The sequence below is a fragment of the Halichoerus grypus genome, chromosome 13 (assembly GCF_964656455.1).
Source record: "Halichoerus grypus chromosome 13, mHalGry1.hap1.1, whole genome shotgun sequence".
Taxonomy (NCBI): Eukaryota; Metazoa; Chordata; class Mammalia; order Carnivora; family Phocidae; genus Halichoerus; species Halichoerus grypus.
In genome coordinates, this window is record NC_135724.1 from 83,542,586 (window position 1) to 83,548,585 (window position 6,000).

Sequence of the window (6,000 nt, forward strand, 5' to 3'; positions counted from 1 at the left end):
GGAAGGGAGTGAATGAATGAATGAGGGGGTGAGTGAGTGAATAGATGCTCTGCAATCCTGATTGTTGGATGGATTTCTCGGACTCCGGCCTATTTGTATTCCGAGGAAAGGCACTTTGCTCCAGTGGTCTTTGTTGTGTAACTAAGTATTCCCACACTTGGTGGCATAAATCAACCATTTTATTTTGTAACATTTTGTGAGTCAGAGTTTGGACAGAGGACAGTGCAGATAGCTTGTTTCTGCTCCAGGTCATCTGAGGTCTTTGTTGGGCAGAGCTGAATGGCTGGGAGTCACCCTATGGCTAGAGGCTGGCCTCCTTTAGAAGTGCCTTCACTCGGCACATTATGTGGCCTTTCCATGTGGCCTGGGCTTCCTCACCCTCTGGTGGCCTCAGGCTTAGTTGGATCTCTTGCATAGTGTTTCAGGGGTCCAGCGTGAGCATTCCCAATGGGCAAGATGGAAGCTATACTGCTCCTTAAGACCTGACCTCTGAAGTCACACTTTCACTTCTGCCATACTCTCTCTGCTGGGCTCTGCTGGTTCGAAAGCAGTCATGGCCCCCCAAGATTCAACGTTGGGGGCAGCCCAGACCCCACTGCTGGATGGGACATGGCAAGGCCACATTGTATAAGAGCTTATGGGGAAGGGATATTGTCACAGTCTCTTTGGAAAGTCTGATCTACCATACAGCTTAAACCGAATCCGTTGGTCTATGGGGGGAGTTTCTAGCTGTAGAGAAAGAGACTTCTCAGCACTCTTGAAATCAAAGCCTTAAGAGCACCTCCTGGAGAAGCTGTCTGCACCCGCAGCTCTGTCTGGTGTGAGATTCTCCCACTGAGACTCACAAGTGGATATAAGATGCAGCAGGTGGAATAATGGCCCCCAAGATACGCCCACGTCCCTAAGCCCTACAGTGTGTGACCATATTACCTTACATGGGACAAGAGCCTTCGTAGATGTGGTTATCTTGAGATGGGCAGATCACAAGAGGGGAGCAGGGGTGTCAGAGCCAGATAAGGGGACGTGATGACAGAAGCAGATTGGAAGAGCTTTCTCTTCACTGACAGCACAGTTAGCATTGACCATGAGGAAGGGGCCATGAGCCAAGGAATGTAGGTGGCCTCCAGAAGCTGGAAAAGGCAAACAATAGACTCTCCCCCAGAGCATCCAGAAGGAACATAGCCCTGCTGACACCTTGATTCTTCATTCAGGGAAACCCATGTTCAGACTTCTGCCTTCTAGAACTGTAAGACGATAAGTTGTGTTAAGTGACTAATTTTGTGACCGTAGTCCCAGCAGCCATAGAGACGGATACATAAAACAAGAGCCTTCAGCTCTCATGCTGCCTTTGATTCTCGGATTTTCTTCACCTTGCTGCCCTTAGAGCTTGCAGACTGTAAGTCGCAGACTTGTTGTTCACTCCGAGGCAGCCCAAACCTGGAAACTAGTTATAATGGATTCTGAAGCTTTACCCAAGAGTGTCTTGACATTCAGGAGATAATATTTCTCATGAGAAAATATTGCCAAGGGCCCCTCTACATTTTCGCCCAGTGCTTCCTCATTGAACTGCTTCAAAGTCTTGCTACTCAAAGTGTGGTCCCCAGACCAGCAGCTGAGTGTCCTCTGGGCAAACCAGCAGGGAACATGAAGAATCTCCAGGCCCACCTCGGATGACTCCACGTCAGGGGTCTGCATCCTCACAAGAGCCCCAGGAGATTGGTGTGCGCATTAAAGTTTGTGATGCACGATTTTATGGCACTGACCCATATCTCCAGAAGCCCTCAGAGAGAGCACGAAATGGTGGTTTCCTTTTTAAAAATAAAATAGAGGTGGCTCTGAGTGTGAGCAAGCATGTGAAAGCAGAATGTATGTCCCCAGTCACTAAGGCGGGGATCTGATTCACGACGCACGTGGGGCTTATCATTGTTACCTGATGCTGTGTCCAGGCTAAGCAGAAAACAGACAGGTGTGTTTTCTACAGAAAATATGTGCAAAGAGAAGTTCGTGGTGTTCTAGAAAAGGAGCCAGCCCAAGGCTCCCTCAGAGGGTAGATGAACAAAGGAATACTTGTGTTGCCTTCAAAATGGTCATAATTTGATTTCTGGCCAGTGTCGCCTGGGTACGTTACAAACTTCAGAAGCTGCCCCCCCCCCCTTTTTTTTAAGTCACACAATGTGGCTGCTTCTGTTCAAGTTCTCCCTGAGTAAAGCCATCCCAATGCCACGGTTCTGAGTCTGCATGCTCCCGGGAACACACACATGGAGGAGCATGCAAGGGAAGAAGGCAGCAGGCGAGAGAAAGCGGGCAGCCTGGAGACTCTGCAGACCCACACCCACTGGTCAGGACCTCGGCAAGATGCTGCTTTGATTCCAGATGCAGTGACTGTCCATTTCTGGCTGAAAGCAACACGAGAGGAGGAGTATGTCAGGGCACTGAGTGGGAGTTCTTGGGAATGAGAAGATGCCAGCATCAGAAACAAGGGGGAAATCCTTCCTTTGTCTCAGGGGAGGAGATTTCTTTCATTTTCCAGTGTCCTATTTCCTTGGGGGACACTGCACACAAGGAGGTGGTTTGGATCCTTGGAGCTAAGAGCCGAATATAGCATCTTCATTAAAGATGTGTGCGAATTGGATGGTTGGATTGTTCACACTGGGTTTTCTCTAATCAGGCGAAGACCCTTTTGGGGACTGTTATTCCACATGGGTCTGTAATTATTCAAAGTAATGAGAGAGGGATGCTTTGATTTAGAATTATTTGAAAAGTGGATTATTTTAAACAATACACTGCTTACAATCCATGTAGGATCTGACCTAACCGATTACACAACCAACCAAAGCAATTTACCACAAAGCCTGGTATGTAAATATGCAAACTCCTCAAGACGCCAGGATTATGAATAAGTTGAAAGACACAGATGAGTGGCAAACAGACTCTTAAGAGGAGCTGAGGGTTTTACATGCATTTTCTCCCATACTGCTCACAACATTCTTACGCTGTTGTATTCCAGTTTGGCTGATGAGCTGCCCTGCTGGAAGCTGGAGCTCATTTCTCTGGGGGTCACAGACACAGTGTGAAGTCTGAAGCTGGGATTTGATGTCAAACCAAATCTGATCTCTAGAGTTTCTCTCATCGAATTCCCACCACAAATCCCCAGTGTGGTGATGTTGACCCATTTCCCAGATAGAGAAACTGAGGCTCGGTGGCCACGTCACTCAGCTGTTACATGGTAGAGTCAGGCTTCCAACTGAGAGCCACCCTCTGATCTCAGTGTTAGACTTTGTCATGGGCTAAAGTTGTCCTCTTGAGGAAAGCTCTCTGCGCTGATGGAACAGTTCCATATTTTGACTATGATGCTGGTTACTCAAATGCACACCCAGGAAAGTTCATGGAACCCTGCACATGACACACCTGCACGCGCACGCACACACAGGTGAGTACACGGGACAACTGGCAAAATGTGATGAAGATTAATAAGCACTGCTGTCAGTTTTCTGTTCTTGACAATGTACTGTGGTTATGTAGGATATTATCGTTGGGGGAAGCTGAGTGAAGAGTAAGGAATTCTCTGTACTATTTGCAACTTCTTACGGGTCTTACCAGGAGAAAAAAATTTCTTCAACTTCTTTGATGCTTCTCCAGTGGAGAGATGGGATCTGTTTCCTCCCACTGAATCTGGAAAGGCTCTCTAATTCATTATGGATAGAATACGGCAGGAGTAGTGTTGTGCAGATTTCAGGCTCGAGTCTCAAGAACCCAGAAGCCTCACTGCCTAGATCTTGCTATGCCAGCTCTGGAAGCCCTGAGCCTCGATCCACAGGTCTCCCGAGACTGCCAGGTGGAGAGGTCATGTTCAGCCATTCTGGGCACCAATCCCGATGGACCCAGCCTTCCATCCACCCCTGCGGAATTGCCAGTCACAGATGAGGAAAGCTGACTTGGACCCTCCAGACCAGCCCATTCCCCCGCTGATTAACACCGAGTGATATCCACCAACACCCTGCAGTGCGTGAAAACACCCAGCGGAGCCCTGCTCAAATTCTCAACCCACAATAACTAGACTTACTGTGGGGGTCATTTTGTAATGTATAAAAATGTTGACTCGCTATGATGTACACCTGAAACTAATAGGACATGGTGTGTCAATTAGGCTTCAAAAAAAAAAAAAAAGTCTTGAACCATGAAATCAGGAGGCAGAAGACAATGGTTGTTGTTGGAAGCCTCTAAATTGTGGGTTGTTTGCTATATAGTAATAGAAAACAAAATAGACTAGTCTTAGACAAAGAAAGGCAAGGCTGATGAAAGGTGGCCACAAATGTAGACTTAGATGACATGATACAGTAGGCATGTTCCTTCCTCTCTTTTGGTCTCAATGAAACTGGCTTCACTTTGAACATCACTTCTTCCAGGAAGCCTTCCCGGATTCTGTAGTCTGGATTAGATGCCTCCTTCATGCTCTTCCCCTTCTCCCCCGTGGTCAGCAGGCAGCAGAAGTATCTTGATGCCACATTTTGCTTATTTCTCTCTTCCTCCCACCGGACAGCAAATTCCATAAGGTCAGGGACGAACTTAGAAGTCACCACTACTTCATCCTGCCTAGGACATAACCTGCAATGAATGAATAAACGAAGAGACAGAATCCTGCTCGGCTCCGGCCTCCTACATCTCTTTATCTCTGGAGCTTTGGGGCAGGTGAGAAGGATCCAGGTGTGTCTCTGGCACTTCACAGACACCAGCTTTCACTTTGGGACTCCCAAGATCCTAAGTCCACAAATCCATCTGCTGGGCAACAGCTCAGCAGCAACAGGAGCTGAGGAGACAGAGAGACGAGAGGTGTGTCCGCCAGTCCCCCACCAAGCTGGCGTCACCCTGGTTTGCTTATTTTCCCCGCTCACCTGCTTCAGCCATGGGAGGGCCATCACCATGGGCTCCCGCCTCCTTAGCCATCACCATGGGAGGTCTCCAGTCCCTCCCAGTGTTTGCCTCTGCAACTGCCTCTATGCTCATTGAGGCTCTGCCGGGGCGGGGGGGCAGGCAGGGGGTGGTCTGGCTCCTCCTGGGCTGCCCTTGACAATTCCAATCACAATGACACAGCAAATATTTACTGAGCATTACCCTCCGGCAAGGCTCTGGGCTGGACAAAGCATCAACCTCCAGGAGTCCAAGATCTCAGTGGGGTTATTATCTGGTGGAAGCTGAGAGATGACAGAAAGAAAACTAAGCCCCTGGCCTGTTCCTGAGGGGGGTGCAGTGGTGTGCCCGAGCCCTCATTCATGGGTTTGTGAGAGCCAATTTATCAGTATTTAGGAATTGCATGAGCCGGTTGTTACACCATCGGTGGCTTGAGATTGGCCATGGTGGGAATATATACATTGAGAAAATCAGCACACACTAGAACCCAATACCCCGACACCAACCAGTTCACTGGCTCACCACTGCAAAATTCACTTCCCCATTCTGAGGCTGTTCCCCTATCTGAAAAATGGGGATAAAAATCCTTATCTTGAACAATTTCACAAGTATTGACACAGTATGGTGCTTGGCACATAGAAGGTGCTCAGGAATTACTCCTGTCCTCTCCAGCCCTCTCTCTTCTTCCTGAACTAATATTGAAAGTAAATAGTGGGTTCGGTTTTCCTTTGGATTTATGGGTTGATGAATAAATATCACTGAGTAGGAAAGAATACACATTTTAGAATGAAGCATGGGACTGTTTCCCTCACCTTTCCCAGGAGAACTCCTAAAAGTTTTCAGGATCTTCTCCCATCCCAGCATTGATAAGGGGGCAGGGAGGATAAAATCAGAGAGAGAGATTGAGGGGGTCAACATCTGAGGGTCTGGGCAGTTTTGTAAGTTGTCCAGTCTGGGACAAGTGTGTGCTCATAGTACTTCTGTTTGGTCATTCATTCAGTCACTCAAAAATACATTTATTGAGCAACCCAATAGGCCAGCTAATCTCTGAGCAAGATTCTGGGTATGCAGCTATGAACCGAAGTTTACCCT